This window comes from Mastigoproctus giganteus, chromosome 7 (genome assembly GCF_048544385.1).
Source record: "Mastigoproctus giganteus isolate SK-2022 chromosome 7, ASM4854438v1, whole genome shotgun sequence".
Taxonomy (NCBI): Eukaryota; Metazoa; Arthropoda; class Arachnida; order Uropygi; family Thelyphonidae; genus Mastigoproctus; species Mastigoproctus giganteus.
In genome coordinates this window covers 74,577,391-74,603,714 of record NC_143581.1, presented here as the reverse complement: position 1 = coordinate 74,603,714, position 26,324 = coordinate 74,577,391, and the positions used below count along the sequence as shown (strand labels likewise).

Here is a 26,324-nt window from a genome sequence, read left to right as displayed (position 1 = left end):
TATATGATTTCGAGTTGTCAGGATGTACCCTACCCTTCTTAGAAGTTCTGAAACGTTTAACTGAAACACCCTGTATAGACAGATAAAGAGCTATAAGTGGCGGTATGGGTGCAGCATTAGCAAATCCAACCCACTACTACTATGTGATATACACATATTTGAATAATGAAAAAAAAAAAAAAAATATATATATATATATATATATATATATATATATATATATGCACATAACATATGCACATAACATATGCATATATATATATGCACATAACATATGCGGCCCCGGGTGCCAAGCGTATTTCGAGGCCAAGCGATATTCTGGTGATATATAGAGCGCTCTTCTAAAGTGATTGAAGTTATTTCCTCTTAAGTTCCTACGTTTCTACCAAAAGCCTTTCTTTTATAACTAGTTCTATACTTGAAAACCACAAGTTAGAACACAGAAAGGAAACACACCTTTCTTTTTCCTATATTTTTTGTTCTATTAACCAACTAACACTTCAACCGCTTGGCCTCCGAGCGGCACTGCTCCTGCCTCCCCGTGGCGGGGCCGGTAATCTGGGGGAAAAGTTATCCCCCAGGGCTAAAAGGAGCAACGATGGATAAAAATGAATATCCACCTCTAGAGCCTTCAAACTCAAGGCTAGACAAACCAAATGATGAAGACGTGAACCAACCGAAAAGGCTCCGAAGAGAAGTTCAGTGCAATGAAATGCCAAACTTTCTGGTGATACACTCTCTCTCCAACCAACCTGTCGGCAAATTATCACCATTCGTCATCCAAAGATTTCTGGAATCGATTGCTGGAACACCAAAAATGGTTAAACGACTGCAATCCGGAGACCTATTAATTGAAACAGCCAACTCCAAACATTCCGAGTGGCTGCTCAAAACAACGACATTCGGTGGCCTGCCAGTATCCATTACTCCACACAACACCTTAAATTCCTCGAAAGGCGTTATAACCGAATGGGACCTACTTACAATATCAGAAGAGGAATTAGTTCAAGAACTGAGTAATCAAAAAGTAACCAACGCCAAACGCATAATGACTAAAAAAGATGGAAATCTCGTCCCAACTAGGTCAATCATTTTAACCTTCAGTACCCCAGATTTGCCATCCTCAGTAAAAGCTGGCTATTTAAACTGCCGAATTCGGGCTTATATTCCTAATCCCATTCGTTGTTTTAAATGCCAAAAATATGGACATTCCCAACAAGCATGCAGAGGAGAAGCTATTTGTCCTATTTGTGGTTCCAAGGAACATACACAAGCAGACTGTTCAGCAACAAGTCCCATTTGCCCCAACTGCAAAGAAAGTCACCCAGCATTTTCAAAATCCTGTGAAATGTGGAAAACAGGGAAGAAAATTCAAAAATATAAAATTGAACACAAAGTCACATACCCTGAGGCACGCAGACAGGTTATGTTGACCATGCCCAGTCGTTCATATGCGTCTCACACTAGAAGCTTTATTTCAACAGCAGTACAAACAGATGTATCAATACCCCCCAGCACATCTATGGCTAATTGGGTTAAAAATACATTATCTAATTCAGGAAAAGACACACATCAAACTAAAACCAGTGAGTCGACCAACACTCCAATCAGCATCCCAACTGATACTCGGACACTCTCGCATGATAAAGAAAAATTAAAAACTACCAAAGAAAACAAGAAACCTGAATCATCCACCAATAGTATGGAAGTAGACGTACACTCAGATCTTGAAGAACCCATACTAGAACTCCATGCAAATGACACTATGGATACTGGGCGCCCCAGCTTCCCAAAAAAAGACCGGAAAAAGTGCTCAAACAAAAAACAGTCTGATGAATCATCCTCAACTAAACCTAAATGAACCACAGTATCTTACAATGGAATTGCAGAGGTTTTCGTTGCAACACTGACGATATTAAATACCTAATTAACCGATTTTCTCCAGCTGCCTTCTGTCTACAGGAAACTTACCTGACCTCACAAATTTCTCCTTCGATAAAGAACTATTGCCTTTATCGAAGAGATCGAAATACCGCTAATGCTGCCCATGGTGGTGTAGCAATCCTAGTAAACTCGAAGATCCCAACTAGACATATCACACTCCAAACTAAAATTGAAGCTGTTGCTGTTCGCATAACTCTCCATAATGCAATAACACTTGTCTCAATCTACCTACCACCAAACCATATTTACTCTTTAAAAGATCTTGAAGACCTCTTTATACAGATACCTCCACCTCTCTGTATATTAGGGGACTTTAACGGGCACCACCCATTATGGGGCTCTCCTAAATTGGATAGACGGGGCCGATTAATTGAAAGTTTTTTAGAGGCACTAAATTTCAGTATACTCAATACTGGTGCACCGACACACGTACAGCTCCCAGCAGGACACACTTCGGCAATAGATCTCTCGATTTGTTCACCAGTACTAGTCCCAACCATAGAGTGGTATGTAATAAATGATCCCATGGGCAGTGACCACTTCCCAATAGTATGCAACTTTCTGAAAGCAAAGACTCCATCAATTCCACCCTGCAGAAAGTGGAAATTTGTCCGAGCAGACTGGGCAAAATTTCAATCATCAATCGATCTTGATGAAGAAAAAATCCGCCTCCAACATATTGATGAAGTGACAGAATACATCACGTCGCATCTTCTAAATGTGGCTAAGAACACAATACCACTATCAAAACCTCCGGGCCGAAAGCATCATAATTACTGGTGGAATGACAAATGCACCACAGCAAAGAGAGAAAAAAATAAAGCCTGGAATTTGTTTCGGCAATGTCCGAGCACAGTGAATCTCATTAATTACAAGAAATTAAGGGCAAAAGCACGCTTCATACAAAAGCAAGCAAAGAAAGAATCCTGGATCCGTTTTGCCTCAAGTTTTCACAGAAATACTGATTCCAAAATAATATGGAAAAAAATTAGACAGCTGTCTGGTAAGTTTCCTACCATACCTTCTCCAATTCTCTCTTGGAATGGGAAAGATCTCTCTAATCCAGTAGATATAGCTAATGCTTTGGGCAATACTTTTGCCGAAATCTCAGCAGCAACAGCCTATCCTACCTCATTCCAAAGAATTAAAAACACTGAAGAAAAACATGGTATTCACTTCAAAGCTGCCCGTCTTCTCCCATATAACAAACCTCTGCAATATTCTGAACTTTTACATGTCATTAAAACCGCCCGAAATGGTGCTGCCGGGCCAGATGGGATTTATTATATCATGCTACAACATCTTGATGACAAAGCTTTGCGTTGCCTCCTGGTCTTTTACAATCGCATTTTTTTAGAAAATGTTTTTCCAGCTACTTGGCATCACTCTACAGTTTTGGCTTTCCTGAAACCTGGAAAAGATCCATCCAACCCCAATAGCTATAGACCAATATCTCTCTCAAGCTGCCTCAGCAAAATTCTTGAGAAAATTATCCACAGAAGACTCGTCTGGATTATTGAGTCGGAACAGCTAATGAGCCATAACCAATATGGCTTCCGTCAAAACAGGTCATGCTTAGATCTTATGGTCAAGGCTGAATTTGCCATCCGTAATGCTTTTGTCAAACGTGAACATCTAGTAATGGTTTCAATAGACATAGAGAAGGCTTTTGATACCACCTGGCGGTATGGTATACTTAGTGATCTTTACCTTCTCGGACTACGAGGCAACCTTCCTATATTTATTCAGAACTTCTTACATACTAGATCATTTCAAGTTCAATACCAACATGCCCTTTCCACAACTTTCATCCAGGAAGAAGGTGTTCCACAGGGATCAGTACTGAGTGCCACTCTTTTTGCTCTGAGAATAGATTCTATCACTAAGCAGCTTCCAAATACAGTTGAGACTTACCTTTATGCAGATGACCTTTCGATCTCCTGTCATTCTCAAAACATGTCTATTGAAAGACAGCTTCAGATAGCACTTAATAAAATCCAACAATGGGCGAGCCTCAATGGTTATCGGCTCTCACAGCAGAAAACAGTTGCCATCCACTTCTGTAGACAACGCAAACTTCATCCAGATCCCGAACTTCAAATTTCTAACATCGTTGTCCCAGTCACCAGCAACATCAGATTTCTTGGATTAATCCTAGACAACAAGTTAAATTTCCTAGATCATATTAAAAATGTACGGACCTCATGTCTAAAGATGTTAAACATACTCAGAGCTTTATCTGCCCAAACGTGGGGTGCAGATCGTACCTCGCTTCTTAGTTTATACAGGGCATTAATCAGATCCCATCTCGATTATGGTGCTCCAATCTATGATTCTGCCAGAAAGAGCGCATTACGCTGGCTTGATCCAATTCAGCACAGTGCTTTGAGAATTGCAACTGGTGCATTCAGAACGTCGCCAGCACATAGTCTCTACATTGATGCTCATGAGCCCCCACTAACTTTACGCAGGAAAACACTGTTACTCAAATATGCTGTCAAGATACAAAGTTGTGCCTCTCATCCCGTTCAGTCATACCTTTTCAACCCACCATTAGAAATCCTATACAGAAACAAACCTAGTATAGTAAAGCCAGCTGGTCTTCGCCTTCTTGAATTGGTGCAAGTTTGGAATATTTCCATCCATTCCGTAAAGCAGGTGGCAACTTATACTCAGCCACCATGGGCATCTCCTCCTCTTCCAACCTGTGACACTTACCTCTGTCAATGGAGAAAGAATACTTTGCAAGCATCAAATGTCAACCAAATTCATGCAGTTCACACTCAAAGATATACTGATTTCTCTCCAATTTATACAGATGGCTCTAAATCTAATTCAAATGTTGGAGCAGCTGCAGTGTTTCCGAATACAACTGTATCAGTTTCCCTTCCATCAGAATTTAGTATATTTTCTGCTGAATTATATGCAATTAAACTAGCTTTAGAAAATCTCTATTCTGACAGTTCCTTAAAATCAGTTATTTACACTGATTCACTCAGCTCAATCATGTCATTATGTAATTCCTCAGATAAAGTTCACCCTGTTCTTGATGAAATCAGAAGCTTATTACTGCAAATTAAAGAACGCAACCAACTGGTCACTTTTTGCTGGATTCCAGCCCATTCCGGTATTTTAGGCAATGAACTGGCTGATAAAGCTGCAAAAAACCCAACTACATTTGATTTAACCTGTTCCAGCATCAGATTATGCACTAACCGTTCATGCTGCTTGCCTATCACAGTGGACAGCACTCTGGCACTCTCAGGCTAATAATAAACTCTTTCAGTTTAAACGTGATCCAAAAATTTGGCGCTCCAGTATCCGTACATCGAGACAAGAAGAAGTAGTCCTTTCAAGGGCAAGAATAGGACATACACATCTGACCCACCTTCATTTACTCACAGGAGATGATCCACCACAATGTACACATTGTTCTAATAATTTGACTGTAAAACATATTCTTATTGACTGCCCCTATTATAAACAAGCCAGAACTTCATCCTTGATATCATTGGTTAACCTTCATAAACCAGTAACTCTTGAAAATCTCATTGGTGATAAGGCAAATATTTCTGAATTTTTTGACTTTCTCCGGCAAACTGGGCTTTTCAATTATTTCTGATTTCAGATTTTCTTTTGATCTAGGGAAAACTCATGTTTTAATATAATAAGTGAATAGGCACATTATAGCCTTAGCAGCTTATGTGCCATTAAGCCTCCAGAACAACAACATAACATATGCATATATATATATGCACATAACATATGCATATATATATGCACATAACATATGTATATGTATATATGCACATAACATATGTATATGTATATATGCACATAACATATGCATATGTATATATGCACATAACATATGTATATGTATATACGCACATAACATATGTATATGTATACAGGCATACCTCGAATAACGAATAGGATGCGTTCCACGAAATTACTTCGTTAAGCGAAACTTCGTTTTCAGAGGTAAAAATACTATGGCCAGAATAGGGATACGTTCCTACGTAAAGAAAATGAAAAGCTTTTTTTTTCGAACAAAGAAAAGTTTTATTAAATAAACAGTCAACTTACATACAAAGTGAAATCACATTTTAAAATATGAGTCTAAAGTTGATTACTTATGCTTTTTTTCTCTTTCATTTAACAATTGCCTATACGGAGTTATTGCATTTAACACTGATCGCTTAACAATAGCACTTCTTCCTAAATCAGGATCATTTTCACTAAAAAAATTTAAAATGTTTTCAATGTCATTTAAGCACCTTTTTAAATCTTTAGTTGTTAACACTTTTTCGGCAGGAACTTCTTTAACTTCGTCTTCATTATCTTTGTCTTCGTTGTTAACAAGGTTTTCTAAATTTTCCACTGAAAAACCATCATCTTCTGCATTCAATAAATTTCTAACATCCTCTTCATCGACATTTTCGAAACCTATTGATTGAGCCATCTGGATAACTTCATTTCTAATTTCTTGGATGTTATTTTCTTCTTCTAGTACAACTTCTGGCCATATTTTGCGCCAAACTCCATTTTAGCATTTCTTAGTGACTTCTTTCCAAGAACTATCAATGTTTTTAATGGTGCAGTTTTTCCAAAAAGTTTTAACTGTCATTTCCTCTTTATCCTCTAGTTCAGTTAAATTGCTTAATGTTCGATGCAGATAATAAGCTTTAAATGATGCTGTTACCCCCTGATCCAATGGTTGAATCAGGGAAGTTGTTTGCTGGAAGAAACACAACTTTGACAGGAATGCATGTGTCCAACGTGTTAAGATCAGTAGGATGTCCCGGAGCATTGTCTAACAACAAAAGAGCTTTTTCTTCAAAGTTGTTTTTTTGACAATACCGTTTTACTTCAGGACAAAAGTGGTTAACAAACCAATCAGTAAATAACTCCTTGGCAACCCACGGTTTTCTATTTGCTTTCCATATTGCAGGTAAATTCATTTTTATGTTACCTTTTAACGCCCTCGGATTTTCTGAATGGTAAACTAATAACAATTTTAATTTATAATCGCCAGAGGCATTTGATCCAAAGAGTAACGTTAAACGGTCTTTGGCTGCTTTGAACCCAGCAGCTGATTTTTCTTCAATACAAATGAAGCTTTTTGTTGGTAGCCGTTTCCAGAACAAACCGCTTTTGTCAACACTGAACACAAAATTTGGTGGAAAATTTTCACCTTCAATTATTTCCTTTAGCTTTTCTGGAAACTTATTTGCAGCTTCTCCTGTTAATTTTACACTATGAATCCTGGCCCGTTTTTTAAATTTCTCGAACCAACCACGAGAAGCCCCAAAGGTTTCCGTGATTTCTTCAGTTTGTTTAGATTTCAGGTGATTAAACTGGAAAATTTTTTTAATGTTAAATGGGGCTTGAAATTGCGGGCTTTGTTATATCGAAGCTTCGTTATCAGAGGTAACGTTAACCGAGGTATGCCTGTATATATATATATGCACATAACATATGCATATATATATATATATATATATTTTGTGTTTTTATTATTTTAGTTAGTGTCTAATTGATTGTTTTTAATTTGTCCCTTGCTACGTTAATGTCATTGCCATGGGCAATTGGACTATTATATGTGCTTGATATATTTTAGTTTGATTGCTTAGATTAATTAAATTTTGGTGTCTATTTTTTATAGGGTATTAGGTGTATCCTGAACAGGAGATTTTGTTAGCGTTTTAAGTCTAACCTATTCCTAGGGGTCTGTGGTGGTGGTTTTCAAATTATATAATAACTAAAGAAGTTAGTTATAATTCTAATTATTTAACTTTAATTAATAATATTAATCAATACTAACTAACATTCCCTTACCTGGTCATCTATCCGCTACTTCATCAGGGGCTTTGAGCGGATCGATAGCCAGTTTTAAAGGAATGTCTCATAATTACCCGTTTCTGTTAACTCCTTATCAGTTTTGCCTTACTAGTGAGATTATTTTTCTCTTTTAGATTATTTAATTCATTGAAAAAGGATAGTTTTATGTCAATTTGTCTTTCAGTTTAATTTTAATTTTTGAAAATTTTTTAATACTTAATTTAGGATTCGGCAAACTGGTAGAGGAGAAACAAAGCCCAACGGGTAATTATCGGAATAAACGAGTGGAGCTATACTTATCTGTCCGGTGGTGGTCTTTCAGTAAATGAGGGGTTAGCCCTGCAGAAACGCGTTTATTGTTTGTTCATTGTTTGTCCTGCTGTTCATTGTTTGTTTTATCCCTGGTTTGGTTTTGAGTGCGCAGTCGCGTCTATTGTTGCTTGATATTGTTGTAGGGTGATATTTTTGCAAATCATCCGATGAGTGGGTTGATTCCTACGTCAGCCGGGGTGCGGGCTGGGTTGGGGGGGGTTGTTTCCGTTTTAACTCTGTGGTGAACATTAATTTGAAAATAACGTGATTTGGTTGTATTTTATTTACAAGCGTTATTTTTTGTTATTTACATAAGTTGGTTTGCTATCCCTTTGGACTGGGCCGGTATAGCTTTTCTAAGGCATAACAGCTCGTTTTGTCCTCGGGGATAGCTATTTACATATTTACAGCCTCCTGTAAAGTGAATGTTACCTTGTGTCTCGTTACACACAAATTAATTTTTTATTTTTTATTTTGAAGGGTGGGTTAATATAGGAAGCCGGATTATAGTGCGGTCAGAGGACGAGCCTCCTCTGAGCGTAAGAGATCCTGACCTTAATTTAGGTATTTTGATATTGATATTTGATTTTTGTTATTAATAAGTGTGGCCGCTTTTATGTGGTGTTTGCTATAATTGTAGGGTATATTGTTTTTTGTGAGTGTTTTTATCAGTTTGTTAATTGCTTCTGTTGTGTTTTCTGCATTACTGCATATTTTTATTATTCTGGTTGTTTGGTTCCTAATTGTGTTTCCGTATATGTGTTTTGCAATGTTGTTATCCCAGTGGATGAGCTTTATAGCTGGGAAGTTGAAGTGGTCTCTTTTGTCATAATGTTTAGTTTCGATTTTGTTATTGTTGATAGTGATCTGGCTGTCTAGGTAATATGCTTGTAAGTTGCTGTTTTGGTATGTACGTTCTATGCTGAGGTCGGTGGGGTATATTACTTGGGCTAGTGTTTCAAAACCGTCGTGGTTGATCGATATATCTAAATATGTTGATTTCTTCTGTTATGTTTTTTTCGAAGTGGTGTAAGTATAGGTTGGCAATCGCACTGGAGCAGCACGATCCCATGGTTACTCCTCTGGTCTGTAAATAGATTCCGTTTCCCATCATTACGTAGTTATTTTTGACGTTGAGATTGACTAAATCGTTCCAGTATTGTTTGTTACAGTTTAAACTATTTTGGTGGTTTTGAAAGTAGACTGAAAGGACTTTAATTAAATTGTCATGTGATATGCTGGTGAATAGGTTTTGGAAGTCATAGGTGTATAGGCTTCTTATCTTATTGCTTTTGTTTTGGATGTAGTCCAGATATGTTTTGTTGCTGGTGATTATTTTGGTGCTAGTTATTTCATTGAATATAATTTTAAGTTTGTCTTTCAATAGGTTACTGGAAACTTTTGTATAACTGTTTTTCCCTGCTGTTATGAACCTTTTGCCGGTGGGTATTTTGTGGAATTTTGGGATCCAGTAAATGAATGGGTATTTTGTGATTTCTATTTTCAGTTTTAGTTTTTTGTGTAGTGCTATCATCTTCTTATTGATGCTGTTGGGTGTGGATACTATTTGTTTGTATGTTTCACTGTTGTCCATTTCTTCTTTAATAGTCTCTATGTAAAACTTTTTGCATATTATGCTAAAGTTGTTGCTGGCCTTGTCGGTGTTCTTTATAACGAATTTCTTCTGCAGTTCTTTTGTCTTGTGTTGTTTGACTTGATTCTTTATTGTTAAGACACCTTGGATTTTATTCATGATTTTTTCCGTGGTAATGTTTATCCATATTTGGAATGCCTCTATGGGTGTGTTAAATTTGTGTGTAGTTTTGAATGCGAATTGCAGTAAATTCTTGTATAAGGATTTACGTGTGTTGAATAAATTGGTTGGGCTATTGGGTCTGAATTTTGTTCCTTTTTCCATTATTTCTTTAAGTGTTTGATCCTCTATAATGCTGAGGTCGCCTGTTATGATGTGTTTGTGATGTGGATCTATGTATTTTCTATGAGCTCATCCACTGGGATAGCAACATTGCAAAACACATATACGGAAACACAATTAGGAACCAAACAACCAGAATAATAAAAATATGCAGTAATGCAGAAAACACAACAGAAGCAATTAACAAACTGATAAAAACACTCACAAAAAACAATATACCCTACAATTATAGCAAACACCACATAAAAGCGGCCACACTTATTAATAACAAAAATCAAATATCAATATCAAAATACCTAAATTAAGGTCCGGATCTCTTACGCTCAGAGGAGGCTCGTCCTCTGACCGCACTATAATCCGGCTTCCTATATTAACCCACCCTTCAAAATAAAAAATAAAAAATTAATTTGTGTGTAACGAGACACAAGGTAACATTCACTTTACAGGAGGCTGTAAATATGTAAATAGCTATCCCCGAGGACAAAACGGGCTGTTATGCCTTAGAAAAACTATACCGGCCCAGTCCAAAGGGATAGCAAACCAACTTATGTAAATAACAAAAAATAACGCTTGTAAATAAAATACAACCAAATCACGTTATTTTCAAATTAATGTTCACCACAGAGTTAAAACGGAAACAACCCCCCCCCAACCCAGCCCGCACCCCGGCTGACGTAGGAATCAACCCACTCATCGGATGATTTGCAAAAATATCACCCTACAACAATATCAAGCAACAATAGACGCGACTGCGCACTCAAAACCAAACCAGGGATAAAACAAACAATGAACAAACAATAAACGCGTTTCTGCAGGGCTAACCCCTCATTTACTGAAAGACCACCACCGGACAGATAAGTATAGCTCCACTCGTTTATTCCGATAATTACCCGTTGGGCTTTGTTTCTCCTCTACCAGTTTGCCGAATCCTAAATTAAGTATTAAAAAATTTTCAAAAATTAAAATTAAACTGAAAGACAAATTGACATAAAACTATCCTTTTTCAATGAATTAAATAATCTAAAAGAGAAAAATAATCTCACTAGTAAGGCAAAACTGATAAGGAGTTAACAGAAACGGGTAATTATGAGACATTCCTTTAAAACTGGCTATCGATCCGCTCAAAGCCCCTGATGAAGTAGCGGATAGATGACCAGGTAAGGGAATGTTAGTTAGTATTGATTAATATTATTAATTAAAGTTAAATAATTAGAATTATAACTAACTTCTTTAGTTATTATATAATTTGAAAACCACCACCACAGACCCCTAGGAATAGGTTAGACTTAAAACGCTAACAAAATCTCCTGTTCAGGATACACCTAATACCCTATAAAAAAATAGACACCAAAATTTAATTAATCTAAGCAATCAAACTAAAATATATATATATATATGCACATAACATATGCATATGTTATATATAGGGTTCTGCAAACTTTTTTAAAAGGGTTTGTAGATCTCAGTAGTTTGGGAACCACTGATCTAGATCACTAATATCAGATTTGGTGTCTGATGTAGCACACCAGTAGCACAGTTCCGTAGACCTTACAGCTGAAGTAATGTTGTTGGGGTACACATTGCTCTGCTTGTTCTTCTTGTTATAACCTGATACATTTACAAAACAAAAGGCCGACTGGGCTAGCCGGTGGGTAAAGTGCCTGCCTGGCAACTCAAAGGTCGTGGGTTCGATTCCCGCCTCAGGCTTGGATCAAAGTACTGCAAAAACCTTGGGAGGTGCATTATGGCCACAGAAGCCTATGCGCCAACAACTACAAAAAAAAAAAAAAAAAAAAAGTATTCATGTAGTTTGAATACTTCATGTGAATATTCCTCCATGCCATGGGAATGGCAAATCTCGTGGCTTCTTTTTACCGCGTTTTTGCAATAGCAAGCCCTCCTAGATAAAATTTGTGGAGCTGAACTCTTATCTTGGTCACTGGTCACCTAATTTAATTTCCAAAATATACAGCTTATACATCCTGCTTTTGTTTTGCTACGGTATAGTTACCGCAAAAATTAAAAAATTTATTTGGATTGTTCACACAATCACAAGTTGCCATTGTTAAACACACAGAATATGAAAATTGCATTAGAAGCAGATACTAGTTAACATGACTCCACCAGAAAACAACTAAATATGAAGAAACACTTTGCATATTTATATAGATACCCAACTTGCAGGTCTTGATATAGTAAAACATGTCTGTACCTGTCAGTCACAAAGGAAGTAGTACGCATATTGTGTGTACATGGAATATGTAAACAATTGCTGTTTGTAAAATAGCAATTGTTAAAATAGTAAAATGTGATAGGTAAAAACAATTTGGATTTTGAAAATTAGCACTAAAAGTACACCCACAAACACCATACCCTCTATTTTTTTTCCTCAGTGCTCAGAGTGATACTCATTCTTGAGTACTGATGAAATAATTAATAATATTTATGTATGCTTTTTACATATAATTATTATCACAGGTACTCAGTTTGAAAACAAACAGTTTGATGACTATATGAGTAACTATTGGATTAAATAGATTTTACAGATTGAAAGTTAACTTGATGAAACCATTCTTGACAATTTGAACAAATTTTATAAAATACAGAGTGCACACACAAGCAGAAAATAATTCTTATATGCCTCCCATACATCCTTTAACAATAGTAAGAATATGTGATCTGTTATCAATGAGAGTTAGAAGGTACTTTCAAAAAATAATTCTTAGATAATTTCTTGTTTTTTGTGTAGTTTGACTTAGAATTGTGGTTCTTCCAAATTTTCTTGTATGGTTTCTAACATATATAAAGCACTATTGTACTACAGTAATAAATATGTGTGAAACAATCAAGGCCCAACGTAACCAAGGCCCAACAATCAAGGCCCAACCCAATGAAACAATCAAGGCACCAAGCGGTGATGCATGAGAGTGCAGTAGCATGTGCACTTCGAGTGGACCACAGTTCAAGCCTGTCTGACTGCTAAACATGGTTAATGATTGTATTCATTGTCAAAATAATTAATTGTAAACTCCTCTTGGCTAGTGCCAGAGTATAAACAAGGAGTTCCTAGCAAGCTGGGATGCAGGTGCAGCCATGTTCGACTGAATTACAGAATGTAGCACATACTGAAAAATGTAGTGCATGGTACCTCAACACCACTGCATGGCTGTGAGGGAACCCTGATGCAGTGGTGTTGTATTGATTTGCTGGGGTTTTTTTGTTTTTTTTTTTGTGTGGTATAATTTTCTGTAATAGTCATGGAGATGCCTTTGAAGTAAAGTTAATTTTGATGTAACATGGTCAGTGCATTTCAGTTTGTTCTCTCCTCTCTGATGTTTCTTCTATCCCACTTTTTCCTGGTTAGTTTGAATGCTTATTGATTCCCCACCTCCCATTTTCTATATTATGTTTCAATTTATTGTCATTTGGTTTAACCTAATGAACTTTTATAATTGATTTATTTATTTTTATTAATTCTGTTTATTGTGATTTCAAGGTTCAGTTGTATATTTTCATTTGTTTTGGACCTGTTGATTGATTGGCTGACATGTAAATTTGCATTTGTTTGTTACATTTGTTTCTTTAAAATATAGGGAATAATGGCCATAGTTTGTTGGTGTATGTGTGTCTCCATGGACATCACGTGTTTATACTTTTAGGGCTGAATGTACTGTAGTTTCTTATTTTTGAAAGAGTTTTTATAAAATAATTCTGCTCTGCATTGTTTTACCATCAGTTGTTTCCTCCAGTCAGTGACAAAACTTGGGCTTAGGCTCTTTATAAACGATTCCATTTGTCCTGTAGTTAAGGTAAAATAACTTACCATTTTTAATCAGATAATATCACCCATTAGAAAAATTCATTATCCATTAAAAAATCAAAGGCACTATTGTGACTGATTTCAGAACTATTTCGATCTGTCATTAGAGACCAGGTACCCTCCATTAGTGATTTTCTGTTGAACGGTGAATGGGTATAATCAATCTAAATGAGCATCTCCCCCCCCCCCATTTTTATTAGCAAGCAGTCCCTAACCAGAAACTGCCAACTCTGCTATATACATATATATTATATACAGATATCATATGATATACAGATAGTATACAGATTCATATGATGTACAGATAGTATACAGATTCCTATGATATACAGAAATATAAATTGTGGCACAAGGAAAACCACGGGACAAGCACATGGCACAAGGAGCCACCGATCTTATGAAGTCAACATGAGATGAAGACAAATAACAATATGGTCACAAGTAACTACATAAATTGTCCAATAAGATTAGCCTGTTTATAAAGGAACACAATGATCATTAACTACCAGGTCAATTACACTGTTCATTTCTGCTTCTTTAACTGTTACACAAAATTCATGTTAATAGTCTATAAGCCTTCTACTGTTCTTTCCTCAAGTTCAAGCAGCGCTAATCTTCTCTGGAATACTTTCTGGGAAAATCTTTGAAAAGCCTGAAAACTTTCCTCAGTCTTAATTAATTGAACCTCATCACCCTCAGTCAGGTGAGCAAGATTAGGACTAGCAAATAAAAATTCATTTCTGAGATCCAAGTACTCATGACAATAATATAGAACATGACTTCATGTTTCCAGAGCCGTGCAGTGACACTGCAACCTTTCCAAAACACCCAGCTGATTCAGCTTTGCTAAAAATGAACCATGACCAGTTAATAAAAATATAGTTTGTAGATTAGGCACAAACCATTTTTCTCATGGAACATCAACAACAGAGGAAAAGAACCTACGAGTTATTTTACCTTTATTTGAGTTAGCCCATCTATGATTGCAAAGAGTCATTAAGATATCTAAGATTTGCTTGGCCTCATTCTTAGAATGATTAGCCAAATCCAACTCAAGATCATGAATAATAAAAGGAGTTCCATGCTGAATATTGAAAGTCATTACTCTGTAAATCAGAAAGATGTCAATTGGCATTTTCCTTACAACAATCTGTAGCACATCAGTGGAGACAGTTCTACAAGCTAGAGCCATCTTCAGAAGCATCCTATTACCATAAGAAACAATACCATTGTTTCTTATGGTAATAGGAAGGAAAACACAATCATAAAGAATAAAGAAGAGATAGTGCCCTACCTCTAATCCCCAATCCTTCTTAGTAATTCTTGCTATGTTAACAAATCTTGCGACCTTTTCAGATAGAAAATTAATATGGGTGTCAAATCTAAGACCCCAAGATATTTAATATTCTTAACAGACTAAACTTTCACGACCAATCAGCACATGAGGTTCTCTACGAACAGATAGGTTCTCCTTTAGCAGTGATATTTTTGTTTTTTTTTTGGATATTGTTAATTTATGGAAGTCACACTAAGCATTCAGATCTTTTATTATTTCATTAGATCATTGTTCAATTTTTAGCCATGAAGAGCCTTCAACTAATATTACCAGGTCATCTGCATATGCAATCATATGAATTTGACTATATTCCTTCCATAACCAATTCTCTAATACCAATTAGTGGCCCAAAAACAGATCCTTGCAGGTATCCTCGAATAGCAGATCTAGTTACAGAATTCCAACTAGACTTAACCATAAAAGATCTTTCCTTAAAATAATCCACTATGATGCTATAAATCAGATGGGAGCGTTTTGTGAGGTGAAGCATCAATAACACACTGTCCCAAAAGATGTAATGATGTAATCAAAAGCCCCTTCAAAATCAACGAAAATGCCAAGAACATATTTTGCATTTGACTCTCTAATCAATTTAACCAAAGATTTTAAAGCATCCTCTGTACCACAACCAGGAGTAAAGCCATATTGTTTATTTGAGAATCGCAAATTTTCTTGAATATTGCAATATTCGCTATGAAAGCATGTATTCATAGACCTTGCCCAAAATTTAAGACTTAAACATTGACATATATGAATCCATTTGAGGATATTGACAATTTTAATAATTCATCACCATTGGCTCTGAGAAATATCACTATTTATCCTCACGCGTTTCTGGATATCAGTGGCAAGATTTAGTAGAAAACAAATTGGATTATGAACCAGATTTAATAGATTCACAGTTGTTTAATAGAGATGGACCGAATAACCAAAATGAGCAGAAACAAGCACTTTAACGATTTCCATAATGAACCAGTCAGTGTTGTCATTACATGCATGAGAAGAAAGTTAGAGGAATTTTTATTTGCTAAAGAACATGGAATCAATAATGATGCTATCTCTCAAATATTGGCTAGATGGGGTTCTCTGGAAAGTTTGAAATTGGGAATAGATAAACGCTTGAAGAGAGAAAAAGATGTTTAGAGGGGTCACTAACTGAACACATTGTGATAATTACAGGTCTGGGATGTCCTGGTTAAACTTTAAGTCCATTTTGACATTCCTGTTGACTTGTCTCATTTCTTCATCATTATCCTTAAATACCTCTGCTTCATTTTATACATTAGTCAGATTTTTCTTATGTTTATTGCTTCTTTCCTCAAAACAGGAGATATACTTTTAACTGAGCAGTGAAGTTGTGGTTCGGAAGAAAACTACAAATTGGAGGTTTTCATCCAAATTTAGTCATGTATATTAAACTGCTATTAATTAGGCTGTGTGAACCCAATATTACAATAGAATAAAGCAGGAATAGAATGAAGAAAGAAAAAAAAAATTTTTTTTTTCTTTCTAATTTCCAATTTTTATTGTTAGAGTATCTTGATATACATAGCAGTATCACCAAGATTAATCCTAATTCATGCATTAATTTGTTATATGCTTTTTTGATATAATCAGTTGATTCAACCACTGCTCATCTCAATTGTCTGTATCATTCTTTTTGCTTCAAAGATGGGCACCCTGATATTCTATGTCAGAGACTTAGTAATTTGGAATGCAAATTATTTAAAAATTGAAACAGTTTTATGAAATAATGCTACCCTCATTTATATTTTTTTGTCGACTGTCTGGAGATGCTCTTGTCTCTCCAGTGACAGCGCTGAAGGGACAACAGCATCTCCATGTAGGTAACAGAAAGATATAATGCAGAGTAGCATTATTTTATAGGGCTATTTCAATTTTTTTTTTTTTTCTTTATATTTTCCAATTTTTATTGTTTGAGTATCTTGATATATACATAACAGTATCACCAAAATTAATCCTAATTCATGCATTAATTTGTTATATGCATTTTTGATATAATCAGTTGATTCAACCACTGCTCATCTCAGTTGTCTGTATCATTCCTTTTGCTTCAAACATGGGTGCATATGTCCACTCTGATATTCCATATCAGAGACTTAGTAATTTGGAATCTCCTCTTTTCAATCGTTCTCCCAACTCCACTAATCACTTGAAACTCTTTGACTTGTTCTCTTTGAAACTTGCATCTTTTCAGTCCAACTTTCTTAACAGTGAGGTAATTTTCCTTGGTGATTTTAATGTTCGCAACTCCAGCTGGCTTCCATTTTGTAGTCACATGGACCCAGCTGGTCGAGATGCTGAGGCTTTTCCAATTACTAATGACCTCACACAGATTGTTTATTTACCTACCAGAATACAGACAATCCTAACCATGCAGCCAACATGCTTGATCTTTTTTTCACAAACAACCCTTCTAAGTACACGGTCAAGGTGAGTGATCCTCTAGGCACCTCAGATCAAAGCATGGTGATGGTCTCTTCTCCACAGGAGCCTTACTCTTGTGGCCATTCCCAACCTCGTGTTGTTTGGCAGTACGAGAATGCAAAATAGGTGATCTGTGAGATTTCTTTTCCTTGGTCAGATAAACTGTTTCAAATCTTATGTCAATGTTTGCTCAGATCGTGTAAGCGAAATTATTCTTGTAGGGATAAAATCCTTTATTATACCTTAAAATCTTGTCCATTATCTAAACCTTGGTTTTTCCAATAAATGTGCTAAGGCTGTTCAAGATGAGAATGTTGCTTTAGTAGGGCATATGATGCAAGAAATCAAGCTTATAAAGCATCACCAAAGAAAAAAAAAAAAACTCCCCATTTCACTCATCCATTCACTCCAAATGTTTGTCTGGTTCAGCCTTGAATTTATTTAGAGATGGAAGTTTGTTCCAGCAATCAACCACCTGCTGGCTAAAGGCAAATTTCTGCACATCTATTTTACAACTGTCTTTCAGTTTGAATTTGTACCCCCTCAGCTGCAAAATCTCAGCGAAAATAAAAATCGCATCAGCTTGCTCAAACCATTCAAGGCCTTATACACCTCAATCAGATTGCCTCGCAGGTGCCTTGTCTCCAGATGTTGCAAGTTGCAGAACTTAAACCCTTCTTGGTAACAGTAACCCCTTGTTCCACTCACTAATCTCATTTCCCTTCTCTGTACGCCTTCTAGCAGCACTACATCTTTCCTAAAATGAGGCCTTCAGACCTGTATGCAGTACTCAAGGTGTGGCTTCACCATTGCTTTATACTTATACAAGCAGATAATCGCCTCCTTATCTCTGCTAGAAAAATTCCTATATACCATAGACAAGACCCCATGTGCTGCTCTCTGTCTGCACTTCTCAGAAAACTTCATATCTGACTGCACAATTACCTCCAGGTCTTTTTCATTCTACACTATCTGAGTGTAGTACCACACAGTTGGTATGTTACTCTGGAGTTACTGCTACCCATATGCAGTACTTTGCATTTGCCAATGTTAAACTTCAGTTGCCACCTTTCAGTCCAATTTTTCTAGATCGTGTTGAAGTATTTAGCATCCAGTTCCTTTGCGACCACATCATAGTATCCGAACAAATTGGTCAGACAAGGCATCCCCTTAACAACCCTTAACAAGCCCATGCTTTATCTGAACTATAATTGCGGGCATGTATAGATGATCCTATGGTGTTTCTTTAACCAGTGACTCCGTTATTTTTCCCAGAACAGAAGTTAAACTAATAGGTCTGTAATTACTCATGTCACCCTTTGATCCCCCTTTCTGAATTGGGGATATATTTGCACAACTCCAGTCCGTGGGAACTTCCCCTGAGTCCAAGGATGCCTTCATAATGGCTAAGGGCCTGCTTACTTCCTTTGCTGCCTCCTTAATATAACTGGATATATCCCATCCATCCCACGTGCCTTCATAAGGAGTTTAACTTCAACAATTTCTCCTCCACTTTGCTCTCAGTTATTACAAAATCATTTATTTCCTGTTAAGAGTTTGATAAGCTTCTGGCCTCAACTTCCCTACAGAATTCCTCATGTGTGAATGCAAAATACCGTTCAGTTTGTCAGCAGAATCATCAGCAGTTGAACTGTCTATATCAGGTGGACCAATCGGATTCGCCCCTTCCTTCTAGAGCTTACATAAGTAAAGAAGTCTTTACTGTTTTTCTTTGCATCCTTTGCCAAAGATTTCTCATAATCTGCCTTTGCTTGCCTAACCTCCTTTGTGACTTGATTACAAACAGCTTATATCTACCACAGGCTTCTGTGTCTTCTGATAATTAATATGTAAACAATGTATTTTTCTTCTTTTACATGAGTCTCATTAGTTCATCTGACATCCATTTAAGCCTAAACCTTGAACAGTATTTCTTATTTGGTACGAAAAGCCTAGTAGCTTCCAAGATTAATTCCTTGAATGCCTCCCATTTAGAATTTACTGTTGGTAACATCATCAGTTGGTCCCATTGTGTAGAATTTAAAAACTGTCTGAGACCACTGTAGTCACCTTTATGAAAGCAAAAACCCTTCTCTTTATCCCCGATGGTAGTTACATCTTTGAGTAAATCCCACACCAGTATGCTGTGATCACTGACACCTAGTGGTTCCTTTATCTGCAGATTCTTAATGCATGAATAATCACTGCTGATAATCAGATCAAGAGTATTACTCCCTCTAGTTGCCTCTCAAACATGCTGCTGTAGAAAACAATCATCCAATTAATCCAACAAAGACTTGCTAGTGTGGGAGTGATCAACCCACAAGTTCCAGAGTATATCTGGGAAGTTAAAATCCCCCATTATAAGACAATCTGAGTACAGAGTACAGTTATGTTGTACTCTGTATATCGCAAATGGCTTGTATCCAAATCTCAAGCTTCCTTTTCTGCCTACACCAAAGTTTGCAACAATTGTAAAGCAATTATTAGTCAGTCCAAACTAGATTTCGAACATGCTAAGAGTAGAAAACTGCTTTTCTTTTTATCCACATAGTGATCTGGCATTTTGTCTCTTGCCAAAGATATTGGACACAACATTTGCCCATCTCTATTCCCACCTCTGTCAAAACCAGATGGTTCTATTGCCACTTCAGCCAAGGATAAAACTGACCTGCTAGCATCCTATTTTTCTTCCAACTCATGTATTGATAATATTGCTAAACCACCTCCTACAATTCCCAGTACACTCTGTTCAATGCCTCCTGTGGTTATCTGTCAAATGGATGTCAAAAGTATTTTGAACAATCTCGATGCTAAGAAAGCTTCGTGTCCTGATGATATTTCTTCACTTGCACTCAAAACCTGTGCCTCTGAGCTTACTGCTGTTCTGTGTTGCTTGTTTCCCCTTTCATATTCCAAAGGTGTTTTCCCTCCTGCTTGGAAATTTGTTCATATCCAAACAGTTCTGGTGCCTCTGTAGCCAGGTGGGCAGGAGCAGCAGTGCTTAGCACATGCTTCTTGATTAGACCGGGGTTAGAGCCTGTGATCACCAAATACGGAGGATGCAGAAAGGTCAGGGAATGATCACCGCATATCCCGGAGCAATATGGCCTTAGTTGCTAATGCTTCTAAAAACTAAATAACAACAACAACAACTTTGCAATTGATCAATGATTGAATTTCAAGTTTTGATTTAAATTTGCAAAATCTGCAACAGAAATTATGAACATTAGAAAACGGGCCTTGTACGTCGGGTTGCATTATATCATCAAAGTTTCTTGCGACGACCGACTAACTGGTTAAAATTAATTTATTAAAATAAAAATTATATATACGTAAGATAAAACTGAAATAAAATAAGATAAAAGCGTTAAAATACAATAAGATAAAAGAGTTAAAATATATATAATAAAAGCGTTAAAATACATAGATAGTAGCTTTTGAAGCGAAGTGCCTCTTCATCAGCTGGTCTGTGAATGGTGTACTTCAGTATATATGGCCGACCGGGCTAGCCAGGTGGGGAAAGTCCCTACCTAGCAACCCAAAGGTCACGGGTTCGAATCCCGCCTCGGACTTGGATCAAAGTACTGCAAAACCTTGGGAGGTGCATTATGGCCACAGAAGCCGATGCGCCAACAACTACCAAAAAAAAAAAAACGTCAGTATATATTTGATGGTTACAATAGCACAAGTCAGCTGGGCATGATCATGTATCATGAGTCTGGTGTCGGTAAAGCAGAATTACGTACACGTGATGATCGCCAGCGCTCATCGCACTGCAATACGGTACATTCTATAATAGGGTGTAAGTGTACTCCCCTCGTCCAATTCATAGTACTATTATTGGTGGCTATGTGTAGTGCTTCAAGCCATGAGCGTTGGTGGTAATCACGTGAACAGTCGACTGTTATAAGAATCCCTTCATTCATAACTGCGACTCATTTCATTGTGGAGTGTTATAAGAATCCCGTCGTTCATAACTGTGACTCATTTCATTGAATGATCCTGTTGCTGGAGGTGTATCTCCAAATCTCATTCCTCCACTTGCACTTCCACCTCCTAGTCCACCACCCATCATTCCTCCTCCTGTAACAACTCCCATTCCCATAGCAGGCCCATTTGCCAAGCCAGCAGCTGCTGGATTTCCACCAACACCTCCTCCCATTCCAACTCCCAAACCTGTTCTCATAAGACCTCTCTCACTTCCCATAACACTACCAACACCCATATTTAAACCACCACCAAGGCCCAAACTAGCACCTCCCATCAACCCAAGATTGCTGTACCCATTCCCACACTTGCTAGTCCAGTAGCTCCCACGTTATCCAATGATGACATTCCAAAAGCTATGATAACATAGCATTTTGATAAATGCAAAGGCTGACCACCAGCCCCCAAACCTTTGCCAATACTCTGCAATCCACTGGAAGTTTAGAAGGTATTCCATCATTATCTTCCCCAAACTTGTCCATATGAACACTTTGTTTCAAATTAAATTATAAAATTTAATTTGCAAACAAATAAACATTTAAAGACAGCATTTCAGTGCATAGAAAGAAATGTGAAAAAAAAAAAAATAGATATTGCATTTCGTGGTGGTGATGATGATAAGCTGAATATTTGAATCTTTTTTCATTGAACATAATCTTTCTCTGAATTGTGCTCGTCATGCAGGTGTGTTGTTCAGAAATATGTTTTCCAATAGTGAAATATAAAAAAATAAAATAAAAATACAGCTGTGGAAGAACAATAACAGGCATTGTTAATGAAATTGCATGAATAAGGAAAGAAGATTTAGTAATGGCTGTGAAAAATGGGCAATATTTGGCTGATGGCAGTAATCAAGCTGATTCTATGAGGAGAAGTCAATAAGTATTTATTCTCACCTATAAATATGTATGCTTAATAGTATACATATTTTATATATGTATACTATTAAGTCTCATAATTTAATGTATGTTTATTTATTTTTCTAGATCCGTCAGTTACTGAACTAGAATCACGAATGTAGGAAGAGGGAGTGTGCGGGAGAAGGTTGATCCAATCCATTATAAAATTTCTTCATTTGCAAGGCAAAGAAGCAAAACAATTCCATGAGGAGATGAAAGTTGTTTATAGGGAGGATTGCCTATCATATGAGACTGAAAAATTGGAAAGGACAGTTCAAGTGTTAGCGAAGCAGTGCATATAACAGCCCAAAAGAAAACAAAGACCCATATATCCTACTAGTGTGACTAAAGTGGAACAGCTAGTACTTGAAGAGAGACATGTGACTATAAATTTTATAGCAAATTAAGTGAACAGTAGCTGTTGGTCTGTTTGCATATAAAACGTGAGTTCTGCACATGTCTAAGGGTGTCAGCCCAGTTGGTTCTGAGATTGTTACACCTCTTTAAATGTTCCACAGGAAAGAATGTTCTGCACAGTTGTTGGAGTTTTGTTGAGAGAATGTTGATTTATTTTATTTTTTTTTTATTTGGATGAATGTTGAGTACATCACTATGACTAAGAAACAAAACATGAGAAAACAATGAAAACATTTATCATCACCAATTCCCTCCAAAAAAGTCAAAGTTCAATTGTCTGCCAGCAAGGTCATGTTGTCAGTCTTCTGGTACTCTAAAAGTCCTTACGGATTACCTCCCAAAAAGGCAACAGTCACTGGGAGTACCAGAAACCTCTTAGGAAAGTTAAGAGAGGCTATCAAAGTAGGAAGCTTTCCAGAAGTATTTGCCTCCTAGTTGACAGTGCTTCTACTCACAAGGCAGCTCTTACAGTGGACTTTGCAATCAGATGTAGCTTTGAAAATATAGAGCACCCACCTTATTCTCCCAACCTCTCACCTTCAGATTCCTTCCTCTTCCCTAAGAAATCACTATGGTGCTGCAGAAGCCTGGTTTTTGCTCAAACTGCAGATTTATATTCTAGAAGCCTGAAATAGCTTATCCCCAGATGGAAAGTGACCCTAAAAGACTACACTGAAAAGGATGGAATTGGCAGGCAAATTTCAAATCCCTAATCTTTATTGATTGTTCCTCATATACATACTATTGTGGTGACTTTTTGTAATAAAAATAATGTCCAATCAAAACTGCCAAGATCATGGAGAATCTAAAACAAGAGGAGATTCTGTTTTTTTTACTTGGCAAGGAAGTACTTTATGGCTGCATTACACGATGCAGAAGTTCCTATGAAAGAATGATGTTCCTATAAATGCTATGGTAGCACAAATTTTATCAGCTGTAGTGCATCATTTGAAAATGATGCACGGCAAATGATAGTTTTGGTAGTGCATTATTTTCAAGTTGATTTTTTGTGGACAAGTTTCCGGTCTTTCTTGGTGTCATTAAAGATAAAGATATAGATGTAAAATAAGCAGCTAATTGAGAAATAGGACATGTTACTTATTTCACTTACTGCCATTAATAAACTGTATGAATATTGTTATTTCCTAGAAGTCAGTAGCATTTTGAAGATTTAATTATACTTCAATGAACTTACACTGAAGTAAAATACACCAAATGCAATGGAAATCTAATACAGTAGTATAACATTTTAAATGAAGTGGTTCACAATTCTGTTTTCCATTTCTATACATATAAATATATTAAAGCAGTCCCTTTTTTTTACAGAAATTACAAGTAGAAATGCAGTTTATAGTTGAAAATGCATTAATGAAAACTTTATTCCAACTTTTCTTTCATATATAGATAGTTTCTGACATTTACATTCAAGTCAAGTTTAAAAGTGGAAATGTGCATTAAATCACCCACTGCTTGGAGCAGGTGTTATCACAACTGTTGACTGCCACCATCACTTTATGAAACTGGGAGGGTACTGTTGGCTACATCTATTTCTAGAGGCTGCTAATCTGACACAATTTGTAATATTAGCTATCTGTCTGATTTTTTTTTTTTTTTTTTTTTTCACCAGTAATTATGACAACTTTTTATTTTATGTAGCACTGACATTTTTATGTAGTTTATATCCCGGTGTAGATAAGAGCATCAAATAATTTTGTGTTAATGTCTTAACTGTGTGTTACACTTCCTGCAGAAAGTGCCTTTTATTTTAAGCAATCATCACATCTTTTTTGTATTCGTGGTGTGCAGCATGCCTATAATTTAATTTGCTGCAAACTTGTAAAATAAAATTCCTTGAATTATTCAGCCTACCTTGCAGAAGGTTAATAGCATTATATGTTTGAACCAAGATCATATTCTTGAACTGTTTGTTTCTAATATACACTGAAAACTGTGATGGTACTATGTGATATGTAAACATCTTTTTAAGTTCAAGTCAATTGTAAGTACTGAGTAGAAAGTCACCATCTTGGGCATATTAAATGATATATTTTGTCAATACTGTTAATTTCCACTATACCCTCCTATATTTATGTATATCATGTATAGCTCTAAAAATATGGTTGGACTAATTCTAAAACTTAAGTTTTATTTAATAACAACAAATGCAAAGTTACAACTTCTGTGATAGTTAGGCTTGTTTGTAAAATACCTTTCGTGTAGGTTCCCCCAGCAATGCTATACAACAAGTAACGTTAACTTAAACTTATAAGGTGTAGTAGCTTCTTTTGTTGCTTTGTTGATTGTTATATAACATTATAATCTTCAGTGATTAAAATCAATTTCATCTAATACATCTTATAATACATTTTGCACAGACACTTTGAAAAACTTATGATTAGTGGAATTCATTTAAAAATATTTCTCCTTCTGTATTAAGTTTTACCACATGTGATTAACTAGTCAAAAGAGATTTTATAAGTTTAGAACTATGATAATGTAATGCCTTTCAAACTTTCTTAATATTACAATTCTCCCACCAAAAGCAAACGAGAATTACCAGTGCTGTAAAAAGTCATACATTAGGATCTTAATTTTTCTTAAAAGTAACTGAATATTATTCAAAAAGTTTTTAATTAAAAAAGAATTCAGTTCTGTTTAAATAGTAATGAAAATTATCTATTCATAGAATATAAATTGTACATTTTTAATTGTTTTACTTTTAAAGATTGAAGTGGGAGGGGAACTTCAGTCAACACTTCCAAAGACAACAGCACGCACATATGGTACTTAAAAATATATACTAATCAGAATTCATTTGGAAGAGAACTATATCTTTTACATATACCACCATATTTGAGTATATTGTATTATCTTGTATATTATGTACTTCATGTGCCCTAATTTTTATTGTTAAAGGAACATTCTTCAAATTCTGTTATTTGTTTTCATTTAAGTATTTCTTATAAGAATATTTTCTGTTTCAGAGTCAGTTACCAGATGTGGTGTAGATATTCATGAATAAATATAGGAGTATCACGAATCAGTTATGCTGAAGTAACTGAATCAAATTTGTATTTATTGTGTTCTTACCTGGGCTTTATCTTTTCCCTGCTAAAATTTTTCAGAGGGGAGGGGGGGGGGTCATACTTCCAGGTTGAAGATACGCTTTAAAATGTTGTTTGTTCATGGAGAGGTTGATCATCATAATTACATCTCCCACCAGTTGGAAATTATGCATTTGAAATGGATTAACTATATATCAGTGTAAATACATCATAGTTTACCCAAAAGTTTAACTACATACGTAGTGCAGTGGCATCGTTTAGATTTTATCTCGTATTGTGGCTACCTTTACAACCAGATACCAGGTATTGCACT

The 26,324-nt window shown here is 36.1% G+C and overlaps 1 protein-coding gene across 3 annotated transcripts in view; it reads left to right on the top strand.

The window, feature by feature from the left end:
• The window catches only part of LOC150083001 (pyridoxal-dependent decarboxylase domain-containing protein 1), a 395,987-nt gene extending 369,945 nt beyond the window's left edge, over window positions 1-26,042 (top strand). Inside the window, exon 23 of one of the 3 annotated variants that reach the window (XM_090377732.1) lies at window positions 25,931-26,042. The gene's annotated coding sequence lies outside the window, so the exon portion shown is untranslated. Of the gene's footprint in view, window positions 1-24,350; window positions 24,525-25,671; window positions 25,861-25,930 lie in introns of those variants that run through there. The other 2 variants (XM_090377731.1, XM_090377730.1) reach the window with 2 other exon arrangements.
• Window positions 26,043-26,324: the final 282 nt, after the last annotated feature.